The following is a 17,841-nucleotide window of genomic DNA, read 5'->3' on the forward strand; positions in this document are numbered from 1 at the left end:
GCCACAGGGGCCTCGCGTTCTCTGAGAGAGGTTGCCCTTGGCCTCTGGGCTTCGCTGAGGGTCTTCTTTGTCCCCTACCACTTCAGAGCAGATGGGGTGTAAGGGGAGCTCAGAGCTGCACCCCAGTCTGCCCCTGGACTGTTGAAGCCGGCCCAGAGCAGCAGGCTTTGTGCAAATGCATGTTCCCCGGGTGAGGGCCGGCTCTGCTGTAGAGCTCGGTGTGTTTGCACAGCATGGGTGGCGGCTCAGCAGGAAAGAGGCCGAGAGGATTTCATGTTCCCTGTGTTTTTAGAGTTGCTAATGGGCATGGCAGGGCCAGCTCTGTTCTGCTGAGTGTAAGAAGTACTTTAGTCACTAATCCACGTGGGATTGGGTTCCAGTGATGGCTTGTTGGGGTTCTTCGTGACCTGCAGCTATGTTACGACACTGGGGGAGAGGGCGGGCTTGCCAGGCAGAAGCACCTGGGCCTGCTAGGAACCTGGAGGTGCTGGTGTGGAGCTCCCCCAGCTTGTCACACAGGTTGGGGACATGAGCGCACACAGGTGAGATTTGGCCAGCTGGTGAAGCCATTGGGCCCTTTCTCCGTTCTGGGATGGAATGGTTATCCTCCACCCTGTGCTTTGTTGACCAGCGTATTGGGCATCTCATCTGGGCTTGGGGACCCGAAATGCTGCTGAGCAGCCTGGCTGCTCTAGGCTCTGAACACCCCGGCCTCTGATTCTGGACTGAGCCCGCTGGCGTTCATTCAGGAGACTGGGCCTCAGTCCTGGCCTTCGGGTGTCCCGATGCTCTTGTAGGCTCCCTGCTAAGCCCATCCCGGGCCAGGGCTGCTTCACACAGTCTGCTTATGTAGCGTGTTTGGCCTCTGACTCCTTGAGACTGCTGCTGGACTTCCCAGCCCAGCCGTCCAGCAGCTGTCCTGCTTCTGGTGCACCGTGCCGTGGTGCTCACTGGGGGTCGGCTGGTGCTGTGGACGTGCTGCTAGGCCAAGGACATTCGAGGTGGTACAAGTTGTCCCTCTGGTTCCCAGTTAGCATGGTGCCCGGAGTGAGTGGGGTGAGGGTCCTAAAATGCCCAGGTTGGAGGCCCAGGACAGGTTGCTAAAATGATAGACAAGGGTTCCAGGACAGGCAGGGTGAGGTCTGAAATGCACAGGAGTCCCAAGCCTGGGATCCTCCTGTGATGTCTTCTGACCAGCCTTTCTGGAGCCCCTTCTGAGCTCTGGGGGAGTGGGCCTCAAAGCCCGCTTTGGGCTAATGCAGAAGACCCCTGTTGGCTGGCGTGGTGCCTCCCCACCTTGGGTCTCCAGGTCCTGAAGCCCGAGTGGCTGGAGCTGCATTTCGGGGCCCGGCCGCCAGGGGGTGAGTGGGCAGCATCCTGCCGGAGCGCCCTGGAGCTTCATTCTAGGCTTTGGAGAGGGCAGTGACGCCTTCCCCCTCCTACCAGGGTCTCTTCACCAGCATTCTCCACCATCTTGGGGATCAAGCCCACAGTCAGAAAGGGTCAGGACCTGGTCCAAGGCCACCAGACACCTGGCAGAGCCGGCCACGGGGCCTGGGCTCGGCCTCGGATTCTCTTGTCAGTCTCCCCACCCAGTCATGTTCTGGAGAGGACACTGAGCTGGGCAGGAGCCCCGCCTCATCCCCTTGGCCTCAGCCTGGGGGCCTCCCCACTACCCTTAGACCTGCTCTGGAGCTCAGCTGCCCCGCCCCCGCCCCAGCCCGGGTAGGAGGCGTTTTGGTGGTTGGAGATGTGCTGGCTGGGCCTCGCTCCCTGTCCAGGGCTCTGCTCCGTTGTTGGCATGGCCAGAATGATGGGATGTGGGGTCCAGGGAACAAAGGCTCTTTTCTAAGGGCGGAAAAGAGTCTTCTGTGTGCCCCCAGGCTGAGGACATGCACACCACAGATACACGTCCCGGTGACGGGGTCACCACACCCATCTCTGTGCCCACACATGGACATGGACACAGCCCTTTTCAGGGGCAGTCTTGCTTGATAGGGACAGCCCTTGGCTGTTGACCATACCCTCCCATTCCCATCCTCTGTTTCTGCCTGCCCCGGCCAGTGAGTGACCTTGAGCAGTTCCAAGCCTCAGCCTCATCGGGCGGTGACTCACCTCCTCGGCAGGGTTAGTGGGACCAGATGAGCAAGACGGCCCCAGTGGGGGCGCAGAACAGCTGGGGTTGTTAGGACGGATCATAGGGTTTCCCGGGGGGCGGCGGGAATGGCCAACCATACGTGTGTGGGGTCAGCTGCCCTCACTCAAATCCTGAGCACCTGCCACGGACACAGCAGTCCTCCAGCCGCTGGCGGAGCAGTGGGGGACGCAACGGCCCTTCTCTCCAGAAGCTGATCTAGGTGGGTACGCAGACAGTAAACACGAGTAAACAAGACCGTTTTAGCAGTGACGGATGTGGGGCGCCTGGGTGGCTCGGTCGGTCAAGGGTCTGCCTTCTGCTCGGGTCATGATCCTGGGACCCTGGGATCGAGCCCTGTGTCAGGCTCTGCTTCTCCCCTCTGCTTGAGCTCTCTCTCTCTCTCTCTCTCTCAAAATCTTAAAAAAAGAAAAAAGCAATGGATACCATGAGGAAATAAAACAGGCCAGTGGGCTACAGAGTGATGGGGGGGGGTCCGCTCTGAGACAGCATGTAAAGGATCCAGCCCGAGTGAGCCCTACAGAGAGGACAGCCCCGAGGAGAATAGCGGGTGCAAAGGCCCTGAGGTAGGGAAGGCTTCCATGCTCGATTTGAGCTCCCAAGGGAGGCAGATCTGTGAAGGTGAAACTGGATCTCCCTGCCTACCTACCCAGGGCTTAGCATATAGTAGGTGCTCAGTAAATATTCCCTGTGTCTTGGGGACCCGTCTGTGCTCGTGTGTATGTCTGGGTGCCCCAGCCAGGGGTCTCTAGGCATTGCTGCGGGCCCGCAGTGGGTGGGGCAGCCATCTCTGTCTCCTGCAATCTGCGCTGGCACATGTCACTGAGGGTGCTTCTCTGAGGGCCTGTCGGCTGTGAGCTTCCTGTCACCAGAACCCTCAGACAGGCCTCGCTGGAATCCTGTGGTGACAGAACAAGGAGCCTCATTCCATTCCTCCTGGAAAAAAAAAAGAGAGAGAGAGAAAGAAAGAAAAGAAAATACCTGCTGGGAATTTCTGAGCAAGTGGGAACAGGGAGGTGGCGGTGGCAGGAGCCACCATTGCCTTAAAAGGCACGACAGAGCCAGTGACTTCGCTGAGCTCACCTGGGGATGGTCTTGGAGGGTGGAGGGGTGGGGAGCTGGTTGCACCTCCTGGGCTCACCCCAAGGTACTCTGCCCCCTCTCCCCGGATCTTCACGGGCAGGCTTGCCAGCAGCTGCTGGGCCCTCTGTCCTCTCGTCCTCGAGCCCCGACCCCAGCCCCCAGAGCCCACCCCTGCACTCCCAGTGGCCTCGCCCTCCTCCCATCCGCCCTCAGCACGCAGCTACTTGTCTGAAGCTCCCGTGGGTCCCTGCCCGCCCTCCATGCGGTGTCGCACCGCATAGGCTGGTACTCCAGGCTTGCCAACCTCTCCAGCATCACGTCCCCTCCCCCAGGGCCAGACTCCTGGCCTGTTCCCAGGAGCCCAGGGAGCTTTCCCTGCCCTCTCAGCAGTAGGCTCAGAAGCCCGGGCTGGGGCTAGGGCTGGGGCTGGACCCAGACACCATAGGAGGCAGGAAATAACAGCCCTGGGCTTGTAAGTGACAAAGGCGGCCTCCAGGAAACTTCTAGGGCCTATGAACACATCAGAACTATGAAAATGCAGAATCCTGACCGTGTCTCCTCCGTCAGTCCCCTGGACCTGCGACACAGTGCTGCCCAGGGCCCAAGCTCCGCAGCCCCGGGCCCACAGTGAGCAGTGCTCCCACGGACGTTGCCTCTAGAGGGCACTGCTCGGTGGGGCAGGTGGTACCAGCCATGAATACCTTACCCTCCCAGGCACCGCCCTGCGCACTTCACACACAGAGACTCAGTCTCCAGGATCAGCCCTGCAGCGGCTTCTCTTCCCACCGCATTTTGCAGAGGAGAAACCGAGGCGCAGAGAGGATGGGCGGCTTGCCCAAGGACACACAGTGGATAACCGAGAGGGCTGGGAGTTGAGGCCTGGCATCTCTTCGCCCTGACCCCGCGCTACCAGGGCCTGCCAGACATTTGGCTTTAGGAGCAGAAGGAGCGGAGGACTCCTTCTTTGAGCACCTACCGCGTGCCAAGCCTTGTGCTCGCCCCTCTCAGAGCTACGGCAGCCCTCACAACCATCATTCCCATTGTACAGATGGGAAACTGGGGGTCCAGAGAGATTCGGGGACTCCTGCGAGGTCACAGAGCTGGACTGTGCTCTGCCGGGCATCTGACGTGCTGTCTCCCTGCGGGATCGTCACAGCCCCGGGAGCCGGCGCTCCTGTTATCACTTCTGTTTTCACAATGAGAAAACACAAGCTGGGTCATGGCCCCTCGCGTGGGACTCTCCGGAGTGCCGAAGCAGGGATTCGAATCCAGACTCCAGAAAAGGAGCGCCCACCCCTGCACCTCGCTGCCCCCGGGAGTAGGTGGCTAGAGTCTGCAGGTGAGGAAGGGGCGGGGCAGCGTTTCCCAGCAGCCCCTGCAGCACCACTGTCCCTTTGCCCCCACCCCCCAAGACTTCCAGCACGGGCCTTGACAGATGGGAGTGCAGGGGACGCTGCTGCACGGCTGCGACAGACAGGTGGGGGCCCTGGCCCCACAGCTGGCCTCCGGGCCCCCAGGCTTCATATGACTATGGAGAAGTGTCCGTCCCCGCTGGCTGCCGCCCGAGCCCAGCAGCACGCAGAGGAAAAGGGCTATGAGAGAAGACACTAAAGATAGTCGGCTCACCACTTCCCCATCCTCGCTGGCCACCACCTCGGCCCCGCTGGCTCCTAGCAGGCCCCCGCCCCGTGGCAGCCCACTCCTCAGAGCCCGGTTGCCCATCTGGGGGCACGACACAGGGACCCAGGCAATGGTCACCTTGGGAAGACTCTCCAGGCAGGGGCGCCCGGCCGGGCAGGGATGTGCCTCTTGCGGCTCAGACAATCCCCTCGACAGGAGGCAGGGGTGCTATCGTCACCCCCATTTGAACCACGGGCACACCTCGACACTGACGCAACCACACCATTTCCATCAAGGCCAGGGCCCGTGACCACACTGGCGTGACAACGCCGGGGCCCACTAGGACACATGCCGCCACTCATTCCTCTGTGTGTCCGTCTCCACCCGCTTGGAAGTATTTCTACCAGGAAAATTTGTAAAGGCCAGCGCAGAGTGAGGAGAGAGACTTCACGGGCTGTAGCAATCAGGGAAGGCTTTCCGAAAGAGGGAGGCTTGAGATGAGCGGCGAAGGCAGAGCAATACCCTGCCCACAGCTAACCTGAATGGAATGGATGGTTCTGGAAGGGTGCGAAAGCATAATTCAAAGGAATGAGCTTCGAATAGAGAAATGTCAGGCACAGCAAGAAGCAAGTTGGGGAGAGATTTAGAGGGGGTTTTGGGAGGTCTTCCCTGTGACCCTCCATTGTACCAGGGGATCCCAGTTCTCCAGACCACGATGGGGTGGGTGGGGGTGGGGAAGTTGACCCCCATGGTCCATCCGTGCACTGGGGGCCAGGCACCACATCTGGCACTTGCCAAGCATTGGCTCCTTTGCTCCTCCCATCTACGGGAGACAGGCACTAAGAGGACCCCATTTCACAGAAGAGGAACTTGGGCTTGACCCACAGGCTGCTCTGGGCCCCTTTACCTGGAGGATCAAATGGGGAGGAAGCCTTTCATAGAACCTGGTGGCTTCTGCCTAGGCTGTTCCCCTGCCAGGAATGCTTTTCCCTCTTTTCTGTAGTGGACAGTCCCAACTTGCCCTTCTGGGCTGGGATCCAATGTCGCCTCCTCCTGGAAGCCTCCCCAGACCCCCACCCCCGCCCGCCGACCAGAGTGCCCTAATGTCGGCTCTTCCTGCTGTCTCAGCTTCTCTCTCCCCACCTCTCACGATGGCCATCACGTTATCAATTCTTGCTGCTGCTTTTGGCTCCGTGTTCAACCTCCCAGCCAGACAGCAACCTCCTTGAGTCAGGGGCTGCGTCTGTATCTGTTCTGCTCTTCTTGTGCCCTGTGTACCCAGCAAGTGCCGAGCACATAGTAGGTGTTCAATACAATAAACACCTGTTGAATAACCAGCTCACCAAAGGCGAGAATGAACATGCGAATTGAAGAATGAAGCGATTTTGCCAGGGTCACCCTGACGGTCAGGGCCACATGGCCCTGGTGGAACCCGGGGGGTCCTTGCCCTCCGTTTGGCTTCCCTGCTTCCATTCTGGAGGCTCATGTCCATTCTGCACTCAGCAGCTAGAGGGATCCTGTTAAAGCCCCCGTCGAACCGCACCCCTCCGTGCAGGGTCTCCCCTTTCGAAGACGGAAAGGGCTGTGGGATGTCAGCTGCACCATGTGAATGAATTTAATTCCGCCAAAGTGTACACTTAAAAATCCATAAAATGGTAAATTTTATGTGATGTGGCTTTTACCATAGTAATCAAACAAGGTGTCTCCCTTTTCGGCTCCAAACCCTGCAGAGCTCCCGTCGGATGCAGAGTGCCAGCCCGAGTTGCCCCCGTGCCCAGTCCCCGACCTCACCTCCCCCTCTCCCCACACTCGTCCGTGCCACACTGGCCTCCTCTCTGTTCCTCTCTCGTGGCAGGCGCACTGCTGCCTCAGGGCCTTTGCACCAGCTCTCCCCTTGTCCTGGAATGCTTCTTCTCTAGAAGTTGGCTGAAATGCCGCTTTCCCAGCCCGGCCTCTCCTGCCCACCCTAGTGAAAACTGCAGCCCTCTCTCCCGACGTCCCCCTGTGCCCACCTCTTCTCTTTTCCACGACACTGTCGCTTGCCACCTTAGGGAGAAGGACCTTACTCATCACGTTGACTGTGTTCCCTGTTCCCTTATTTTGGTCATTGTTCTCCAGGTTCCAGAGAAGCTGGGGAGGGAAGGGATGTGGTCTGGAGCGCGTGAGAGAGAGGGAGAACCCAGAGGCGCCGCAACTTCCTCAAAGCAAATTTAGGAAAAGCTGAAGTGAAAAAGGCTTGGGCAGCTGAGGGCTTCCTGCAGCCGGTCCCAGGGGCCAGGGACACGCGGGTGTGCGTGTGCATCTGTGTGCGTGGCAGTGCGCGTGCGTGCGTATGTACGTGCACGCGTGTGTATGTACGTGCACGCGTGTCTGCCCGCATACCTGCGTCTGTGTGCGCGCACATGCGTGAGCTGTGTGTGCATGTCTGCGTGCGTGTGTGTGCTGCATGTGTGCATGGGTGTGCCGTGCGTATGTGTCCGCATGCGCGTGTGTGCGAGGGCGTGAGAGAGGGACAAGGAGAAGCGGCGTGTGTCTCTGCGTGTGGAGAGTGTCTGTGGGGCTGCTGGGAGAAGGGACTTGCCCTCTTGGGGCCTCAGGGCGTTGAGCTAGGGGCTCCTGGATACCCCAAGACTCCCGGGCACTGTGGGGCTCCGTGCTCCGCCCTCGCCCTCCCTGGGGGGTGCGACCTGGTGAAAGAGCCTGTGGGCTCGGGAGCCAGGCTCTCAGGGTCCGGGTCTCAGCTCTGCCGCTGATGAACTGTGGCAGCTTGAGGAAGCCCTTTAGCCCCACTGCCCGAATCTCAGAATCTGAAAAATGGGGATGACTGGACAAGAACCCACTTCCTCGTGTTGTTGCGGGGTTCGATGACCGCAAGCACGTGAGGGGCTGAAGCCAGCAGTGGGACCTCGGTTAAATCGGCACAGTTGCTATTGGTCTCAGATCTGGCCTGGGTGAGCCGGAGCCCAGCCGCAGAGAGCAGGCACCCAGGGGGCGGTCACCACCTGCCGAGGAGCGGGTGGTCAGGAGGAGGCGCCTGTTCCCAGCAGGTGGTCTCAGCTGCTGCCAGGGGCTGACGACGGTTTGGGGGGGGGAGGGGGAGGGAGGGAGGAGGGCGGAGGGCAAGGGGCTACAGGGAGCAGGGAGTGAGGGACAGAGATGGCTTGGTGGCAGCTGCCAGGAACTTGGTGAGATCTATGCCCCGCGGGATCAAGGAATGAGGCTGCAGTGTGGCCACCAGGGGACCCCATCCCGGAAGTGCCTGCCTGCATTTGTCCGGGGCAGCAGGGAGCCATGGTAGGTGTTTGAGCAGGGGCAAGGAAGCTTCAACACAAGGCTTCTGGTTCCAGACCGATAGGCGGAAACCACCGTAGCACAGTCTGGAACATTTCCCCACAGAATACCTAGAAAACATAACCTGTAAAAACAACACAGTAGTTAGAGCGCCCTCCTCGGGTATGGAGCGGTAAAGCCTTAAGGGACATAGGGGCCCAGGGGAGCGGGATCTGTAAAGCCTTCCTAGAGGAGGAGGCCCTGGAAGTGGATCTTTGTGGAGGCAATAAGAGACTCTGCTGTGGTGTGCTGGGTGGCTTTGGGCAAACCACTGCCCTCTCTGGTCTCCGCTCCCATTTGCCCTGCCAGGGCTGACCCAGGCTCCTCCCCAGCGGCTCTCTCGGTTCTGACATTCCTCCATCAAAGGTGAGGACTGCTGGAATCTGCCGGGGGCCAATTCGGGTTCTTGGTTTAGAAAGAGACCCCCACCTGCCTCGGTTTCCCCTCTGCACAGGGCGAGGTAGGGAGGATAATAATGCTTGATTGTCAAGGACTTTGCACGCCTCAGGGGCCAGATGCCAAGGATTGTTTTCCATTCCTAGGAGGGTGGGCCCTTCCTGCCAGGAGAAAATTCCAAGCTCCAGCAGCCGGGGAGGGGGTAGATCCTGCCACCACCCCCTGTGACCACATACCCGCCGCCCAAACCTGTGGCATCAACGGCTTTCTTTCTCTTCTCCTTCTCTCTTGGCAAAGGTACTTGCCCGGGGCCCAGAGGAGAGGCCCTCAGCTCTTTTTGTTTGCTCAGAAGCGCCCTCTCTCTTCCCCCTCTCCTTTCCCGCCTTTGCTAGTCAGGCTGAAACACAGCTCTGAGGCAGGGGCCCTGTGGAAGGACCCCCACCAGGGCCTGGCTCATCCCCCTACGGGATGTCTGTTGGTCTGGCCGGTGGGAAGATTGCGGGCTGGAGTCCTCTGGGACAATGGGATTTTTGTTTGGGAATTTGCAGCTACTCAGAGCCCGCTCCCACTATTCCTAAATCCATTTCCATGGTTATGATCTTTGGTTGCAAGACGCTGCATTTCTGAAATTATTTGGTTATAAGAACCTCGGGCCTGGAACGGAAAACGTTCCAATATTCGATGGTCTTGGAATTTTCTGGTTGTAAGAAACTGTGGTGCTAGAATTTTCTAGTTCAAAGGCTCTGTGGTTCCGGAAGTCTGGATCCAGTTGTCCATAGTCCCAACGCCACATCGGGGGTTGAGGGTGCCACGGGAGCTGGGGGGGCGGGAGGAGGGACTGGAGAGGGGGCAGTGGCAGGCGGCGCAGTGGCAGGCCAGGTGTCCCAGTGTGGACGGTGGTGGCAGCCCCTGTGCTGACAGCTGGGCAGGGGTCACTGCCTGAGCTCATGGCACCTGGACTTGACTCAGGACCAGCAGGGGATGGGATGGGAGGGGGACCCAGAAGAAGTCAAGCTGAGAACCTTCCACAAGCTCCGCCACCTCCTTCCCTCCATGGGCCCCCCTCCTGTTGCAACTGAACTCCCAGGGGCCAAGGGTGCCGAGCCCACCTAGGGCAGCCCCTCATGGAATGAGGGGAGACTCCAGACACAGGGAGGGTGGGAGGGGCTTTCCCAGTCCCACCGAGGGCAGGGGCAGCCTGAGACACCCCTCACCTCCCGCTGCAGGTCCAGGGCTCTTTCTACAGGGTCTCAGGCTGATCAGCCCCTCAAACATCTCTCTTCTTCCCTGGATGTATGGTGTCTGCTCACAGGCTGAGCCCCCACCTCACGCCCCTAGAACACCGGCCATCCCAGATCTTTGGCCTGCCAAGAGTCGGGAGCTCGGAGTTTGACACCAGGGGGCCTCAGTCTTCCCATCTGAGTGCGGGAGGTGGTGAGCTCCCCGCCCTTGGGCCCAGCCCATGTCCACTCTGACGGTCCAGTGTGCTTCTTCGGCACCCCACCCCCAACACCAGCCCTTCCCCAGGCTCCCCCTGGGCCCCCCTGGCTTCTGTGAAGGGGCTCCCCGCCGCTCCCGGCGCACTTTGGCGTCCTCCCAGCAGGCTCGTGGGAGCTGGAATTCGGAGCAGTCCCTGGCGTGTGTGTGTGCTGCATCCCGCCTGCCGGGGCACCTCCCCTGACGAGGGGCCAGGAATTCCTCCCGCTGGCTCCCAACAAGCCCCCGGGGAAGGAGGAGCTGTGGGAAGGGGCAGGGAACATACTGGAAGTTGGGACTGAGTGGGGGGTTGGGAGGGAGCCTTGGCCTGTGGACACCCAAAGTAGGACAGGCAGGTGGAGGGGAGAGTCAGGATGTGGGTGAGCTCTGACCACGTCCTCCAACCTTGTCTGTGGTCCCATCATGTGCGCCGGCGATGACAGCTTTGGTGTCCTTCTCTGCCCTTATATAGATTTGTCTGCTGATTCAAATGTTTACTGAGCAGCTACGTGTGCCAGGCATTACGCTAGGTGCTGGGGACACAGCCCTGAGTGGGGCAGAGACAAATGACATCCGCATGGGGCTTACATTCTGTGCAACGACAGCCGATCAACACGGACCCCATCTGAGTTGTGCTCCTGTGAGTTCCTGGGGACAGGGGTCTCTCCTGGGCACAGCCGTCTCCCACTGCTCATGCTTCTCTGGTCCTCACCCAGTAGGGTGCTGGGGACCATGGCCCTTGACTGGGTACAGTGTCCCAGGGAACATTGAGGGCAGAGCACTGTGCTGGGTTCCTTCCAGGATTTGCCCTTCTCCTGCTAGGTAACCTTGGGAGAGGCGCTGCTCAGTGTCCCTATCTGTAAGACGAGGCCCTGGGACCAGATGGGCACCTTCCCCACCCCAATGGCCTCTCAGTCCTGTTTCCAAGACACATGAGGGCCGGTCATCCTCCAGCGGTCTTTGCCTGCTGATGGGGGTAGCCCCGGGGTTGGTGACATACTTCTAGCTGCCTACCTGGCCCCGCCTCGGCTTGCCTGGTCCTCCAGCTGTGCAGCCCAGAGCAGTGATGTCACTGCTGGGGAGACAGTGACCTCAGGTGGGGGTTACCCTGCCCCAGGCTCCTCTGGCCTATCGCCAGGCCTGCCTCCCATGGGGAGCCTTCACGGCTTACTCTGCCACTCTGAACACCTCCCAGCTCACGTGGACCCTCAGCATGGGCTCGGCCCTCATCTGGACACGAGTCAGGTCTCTCCAAGCCGATCTGGCACAGCCAGAGGGCAGGGCAGGGAGTTGTGGCTCAATCCTAACCCACTCTGTGCCCTCGGGCAAGTCACTCTCTCTTGCTGGGTTTCAACTCCTCTCCTGAAATACAGGTCCGTTTGGTGTCCCAGCGGAGAGTGGGTGGGGGGCGTGACCCAGAGCAGGTGGCCCTGGGTCTGTGGCCGGGAGAGAACTCCCTCAGTTGTCTGGATAATTCCAACACGCCCCTACTCTCCTGCTTTAATGGCGCCGACACGCTGATGTTGGCTTCATCGCCAGCCTGGGCTCAGCTGCCTCTTCCGTGGCCCCCAGAACACCGGACCCCCCCCCAAACTGCTCCTCCCTGGCCATCCCTGGCTCAGTAAATGGCACCACTGCTCACCTAGTTTCTTAAGCTAGAAACCCACGGTCCTCCTTGCTGCCCACAACAACACGGACACATCTCCCATCGGGAGCAAAACATCACGCACGCAAAGGAGCCCAGGCCGCCGCTGAGGCTGCGTGCAGGTCAAGGAGGGGCGGGGCAGGAGGATGATCCTCCTTGGCAGTCGGACGGTCCTCCTGGCAGTCGGGTGGGTGGGTGCTGACCAGAAAGAGAAGAAGGGAGCTTCTGGGGGCCAGAAGTGATCTGGCTTTTGATCTTGGAGCCCGTACAGGTATGTTGAATTAAAACATCTGATCATCAGTTTTGATTCTTCTCTTCTCTTGTCTATATTGTATAGCAGGAGACAAAAATCCCAGCTGGCGCACACCTTCCCGTCTATAGGGGGCAGGGATGTGGGGGGGGTGGGCAGCTGCCAAACAAGGAAAAGAGGTAAATATGTTGTAAATCGGAGATTAGGGATAGGAGGAAGCAAAAGGACACAGCCAGGGAGGCGAGCCCTCGCGCGATGGAGGGAAGGAGCCTCAGGGTTCCTGCGAGGTGTCCCCGGCAGGGACGGCGCGTGCCAAGGCCCTCAGGAGGGAACTGAGACAGTTAGACAGATTGGTGCTGTTGTGGGTTAGAAGAGATCACCGTGAGGGCTCAGGAGAAATAGAAAGCAGAAAATGGGGATTGGAAGTTGTCATTTTAGGGGTGGATAAGGAAAGTTGAAATACTTAGGGGCTGATATTTTAGGTAGTGTAGCCCCTGGTTTAATTGCCGACAGAGCCCTTACCATCTCCCCAACCTGCGTCTACTGTTCTCCCTGGAACATGCTCGCCTCTCCCCGCCCGAGGGCAGCCCTCGCCCTGCACCCCAGCTCCCGGCTGCCTGGCCTGGATTGTGGGATGGGTACCCGCGTGACGGACGAGTGAATGATCTTTGACAGAGGGCCCTGCCTCTGTGCACCAGAACACGCCCTCACTACGGAGATTTGTTTGGACACCACTTTCCCCCTGGATGTTCTCTCCATGCCGCCCACCAGGCCTGCTCTGTTCCAAGCTGTTCCCTGCAGGAGGTGGAGGGCGTGGGCTGGGACTCACGACCTGGGCTAGATCTCATCTCAGTTGCTCCTCGCTGGGTGGCCTTGGCAAGCGCCTTCCTTCCTGAGTTGGCTTCCTGGACTGTAAAATGGGGATATTCACACCCAAGCAGGGTGACGTGAAGGCAGGGGTCGCCAAGGGCCAGCACAGGTCCGGCCCGTGCGGGGAGCTGTGAGCTGGCGTGTCCGGTGGCTCCCTGGGTAAAGGGGTTTGGGAGGGGAGTTTTTAGGGAAGAGAAATTCACAGGAGGAGGTGTCCAGGGATTTGGATTTTGACCTGGGTGACTTGGGGCAGCTGGCCTTCCCTCTCTGATCATCGCTTGGCTCCAAGACAGCTGGCGTGGCTGCCCTCCGAGGGGCTGGGGCCTGGGACAGGGGCTTGGGGAGCCCCACCTGGTAACAGGAGGCTGTGGGGCCGTGTCGGAGGCCAGGGGCAGCGGCAGCTCAAAGTGTCTGGGGCAGACAATGGGCACTGTGTGCGGGGGAGCAGGGTGGGGCGGCGTGGGTGGCACGGTGGCACCCCAGCAGGAATGTGCTGGCCTGTCTGGGAATGTGAGCACATCACTTCCCTCGTGGCCTGCTCCCCCACAGTGGCCTCGTGCCCACCCTGCCACACGGGGTTCGGCCGAGCCCGGAATGGCCAAGGAAGGCACGGGCAGACCGGGAATTCCTGGGTTCCCGCTCCCTGCAAGCCTGAGCAACCCCCTGGGCCTTGGAAGAATGATGGGGGCGGGTGCATGGAGCTTCCCCATGCCGTTGGCTCTCTGGGTGGCCTTGGGCAAGTCTCTGCCTCCTTTGAGGCCTCAGTTTCCCCATGTGTATGAATGGTCTCTGATGGCCCTGTAGGGACTTCCTTGCGTTAAAACATCTCTCGTGTCCCGATCACCTCCCTCTCTCTGCCTCCCTTGCCCTCCATGGAGTGGGGACTTGGTCTGTCTGGGTCAACCACGCTGTCCCTTGGCCCAGAACAAAGCGTGGCCATGGCTCCGCTCAGTAAACATTTGCTGAATGAAGTCCTTTTCATTACCATTCGGATCATTTTCTGCTTGCCCCCCTGGTCCTTTCTCTACGCTTCTCATCCTGCCTGTCTGTTGCCCTGTTCTGGGGATTTTCAGGACAGCAGGCTTCCCTCCCAGCAGCTTCTAGTGGGTTCAGGCAAGGGGAGGCACTGGCAGATGGGGCTGTGGGATGAGAGAAGAGGGGCGTCTCTCCCCTGTTCTCCTCCTTGGTCCAGCCAGGCCCCCCCACCCCCCCTCCCCTCTGGAGCTCCTGTATACGTGGCTTTCCTTCCTGCTACCCCTCTCACTTGCTCTTCCCTCAGCCCCTCCTTATCCCTCCGCTCTGGGGACGCTCCTCTGTCCAGCTCAGAGTGGCCCCTTTTCCAAGCTCTCTTCTTCTTTTTTTTTTTTTTTAAGATTTAAAAAAAAAATTTATTTGTTCCAGAGAGAGTGCACAAGCAAGGGGAGCGGCAGACAGAGGGAGAAGCAGGCTCCCTGCTGAGCAGGGAGCCAAATGTGGGGCTCATTCCCAGGACCCCGGGGTCATGACCTGATCTGAAGGCAGATGCTTCACCGACTGAACCACCCAGGTTCCCCAAAGCTCTCTCCTTCTACAGCCCCTCCTATCTGTTCTGGCCAGGATGCTGCCACGTGTGTTCATTGCATCCTCCCAGCCACTGGGCCAGCAGTCTGATGGCTTTCATGATCCCCATTTTACAGAGGCAAAAACGGAGGCCCAGAGAGGTGCTGTGAATGGCTCCAAGCCTTGCAGCCGGGGGGGTGTCAGAATTGGAAGCCCCGGTCTGTTACTCTGCCGTCCGGGGCCTTGGGTCCTGGGCAACCCTTATATTCAGCTTTCCTGATGGTCGCAGTGTTAAAAGCTTGGGATGCTCGGGTGGCAGGCCCAGCAGGCAAGAAGAGCAGTCAGTCCTGTTCTCCAGCTCACTCCGGCCAGCGGGGCCGGGCTCTGGGCCAGGGGCATATCGCAGGCGCTCCCCCACTCCTCCCCGGGGTGGGGCTGTGGGGACCGGTGGCTGGGTGGGCCAGGGGACGGCTGCGCCAAGGCCAGCCACAGGGCAGGTGAAGTGGAGGTCTGGGAGCCTCCAACAGTCTCCATCTGTCAGCAGCCGTCTCTGTCCTGCAGCCCGGCAAGCAGACGGCCCCTCCCTGGGGAACTCCCCGACCGGCCGGTGAGCCCAGGGCCCAGACAGGCTCCCGAACTCCCGAGGTGGCCACTGGATGACTTCATGGGCCTTTCCCACTCCTGAGTCACCACCACTCACTCGTTGACCCCTTGGGCACCTTTGTGGGGGGGGGCGGCAGGGCAGGTCTCTGTTACCTAACGGTGCAGGGGGAGGGGAGGGGAGGCAGACAGTGGTGTTGCCTCTGGTGTGCCCTATGAGAGGGCACCTCGGCCCCTCTCTGGCCTCAGAAACAACATCACCCCCTCTGGGGGGTGCATCTAAGTCCCCCCCCATTCCCGCTTGGGCCTGGGAGAACTGACCGGCTTGGGGCTGTGAATGCGGCCGCAGCAGAGCGAAGGGAGGAACATTTCTTCCCTGCTTCGCCCCCAACACAGGTGTGAATCAGCCCAGGTGAGGAAGCTGACTCACCTTCCCACCTGGCCCTGGAGAAAGGGACACTTTCCCTTCCCTGGGGGTTGGAATCGAACTTGACTGTTACTTGCAGAAGAGAGTGACTCTGACACTGGGTGGAGTGGGATGGGGGGGAGACACAATGCGAGCACTTAGGGTGTCAGGTCCCTGGAGGAAGACGCCAAGCACCGACTAAGTGCCAGGCTCATGGCATCCACTTGGCAGACATCATCTTAGAGAAGGCTTACACCAACCTGTCAGCACATACCCTCGGTTTGCAGAGAAGGAGACAGAGGCTCAGTGCGGAGAGTCACTCACTTTAGGTCCCATTGCCGGGGGAAGTGCCTATAGCCGGAGATCTGACCCAAGCCTGGGAATTTTGTTTTTGGAGGAACTTTCTTATCCCATCTTACGCCCTCAGCCCCCCACTGTGAGTTCAGCCCCATCTTTCTTAGAGACCAGGGGAGGCTGGGAGGTGCAGAGGCAGGGAGGGGCAGATCCAGATCCCTTCACACCCCAACCTGTGTCACAGGGTCCAGGGGTCGCCGGGGAAGGGGTGAGCTCCTCCTCTGTGCCCCCATCACGGGTTAAGTCTTCTCCCCAACATTCTGCTGTTGTTAATCTTTAAACAGCCTGATGATTAATTAATTACCAAAACCCACAGGGGCTCGGTTGAATGCACCTGCTGCCTGTGACCAGGGCGCCCTCTACCCAGCCCCCTGTCCCCCAACCACAGTGTGGGCAGACAGACGCACAGGTGAGGCCCGCCGGACTCGCAGACGCAGATAGGGCAACACTGTTCCTGCTGCGGGCAAACCCTGCTCTGTCCCGGGCCCTGGCCGAAGCACGGCCTGCAGATGGCAGGGGACAGGGCAGGAGGCAGGGCCAGGGCTGCCAGAGGAAGGAAGACAACCCGAGAGGCCAGGCAGGGTGAGGAGGGCTGCTGAGGCCTCCTCCCGGCCTTGGTTACACGGGCTCTGTTGGAACTCCACTGGGCACACTGGGAGCTTCCCGAATCTTTGTGCCCTTGGTGTCCAGCACTGCGGTGGCACCAAGGACCATCTGAGCCCGGCAGGTGTCTGCTGACCGGACGAGACAGGCCCAGTGTGGGTTCTGACCCCTCTCCCCCTTCATCAGCTTGAGCCTCAGTTTCCCTCATTTGCCTGACTGTCCTGCTTGCCTCCCGGGATGAACAGAGCAGAATGATTCTCTAGTGGAAACGCTGGGGGCTGCAGATGGGGGCTGTGGAGGGGATTTGGGGGCAGGGCTCTTGCTGAGAAGCAGTAGGACAGGGCACAGGACTCCAAATTCAGAAAGTGACCTTGGCCAAATCCTTTCTTCTCTTTGAGCCTCTGTTTCCTCATCTGGGGGACGAGGGGCTGGGATCAGTGAATGCTCAGGACCTCAGGGGGACCGCTAATGGGTGAGTGGGTCCTTGGCGTCATGAAGCGGTCCCCGCCCACCACTCTCCCCTTTCCCTCCCTATCCCCACCACGCCCCGGGCTGCTCAGCTTACCCCCCTAGGAGGTGCTGGGCTGTGAATGTCAGCAGGTCATCCCTCCACGGACACGGGGACAGCCCATTATCTAGAGGTCTAAGGACCCCAGGTGACTTCCAGCCAGGTCCACCAAGGCACATGGGAGAAATGTCAGCCCTGCCCATGGTGACCATACTTATCTCATTTCTGAGGGGCTTGGCCTCCCAGAGAACCTGAGACACTGACCCCGGGAGGCCAGGGGTCTTTGAAGACGCGCTGTCTTCTGGGGTTTTAGAATTTTTGGGAAATTAAAAGGAAATGACACAAGTAATCCATAAATCCAGAAGCACACTCTCATCGTAGGAAGGCATATTGGCCTTCCCCCTGTTGGGGTTCAATCGAGTCCCCCCAAAATTCATGTCCACCCAGAACCTCCAAATGTGACATTATTTTGAATACAGTTTTTTTGCAGTTGTACTTAGAATAAGGATTTCAAAATAAAATGATAACAGAATTGGGTGGGTCCTAAACCCACCAAGAGTGTCACGGGAGCGAAGGAGCCACTTGAGACAGAGGCAGGGACTAGGAGGACCAGGTGACAAACCACATGGGCCAGAGCCACCAGAAGCCAGAAGAGGCAGAAAGGATCCTCCCCCGGGGCCTTGGGAGGGAGCGTGGCCCTGATGACGCCTTCGTTTCAGACGTCGGGCCTCCGGGACTGAGAGTCAACCTTTAGTGTTGACTTGGGTCTCCCAGTTTGTGGTGATTTCTTACGGCAGCCGCAGGGTACAGACCCGGGTCCCTGGGTCCCTCACAGTCTGCAGTCTGTCCCTCGGGGCTTCTCTCTGCTCCCCACCCATGACCATATCGTGTAGACAGAGACTGTGCCCTTAAAACTCGAATAGGCACACGTTCCACGGATGTTCGACAAACGGCTCTCCCCCACCCGCCCAGGCGTACCTGGGAGAGCGTCCAGGTTCTTCCCCTC

Source organism: Ursus arctos, unplaced genomic scaffold (assembly GCF_023065955.2).
Source record: "Ursus arctos isolate Adak ecotype North America unplaced genomic scaffold, UrsArc2.0 scaffold_21, whole genome shotgun sequence".
Lineage (NCBI taxonomy): Eukaryota > Metazoa > Chordata > Mammalia > Carnivora > Ursidae > Ursus > Ursus arctos.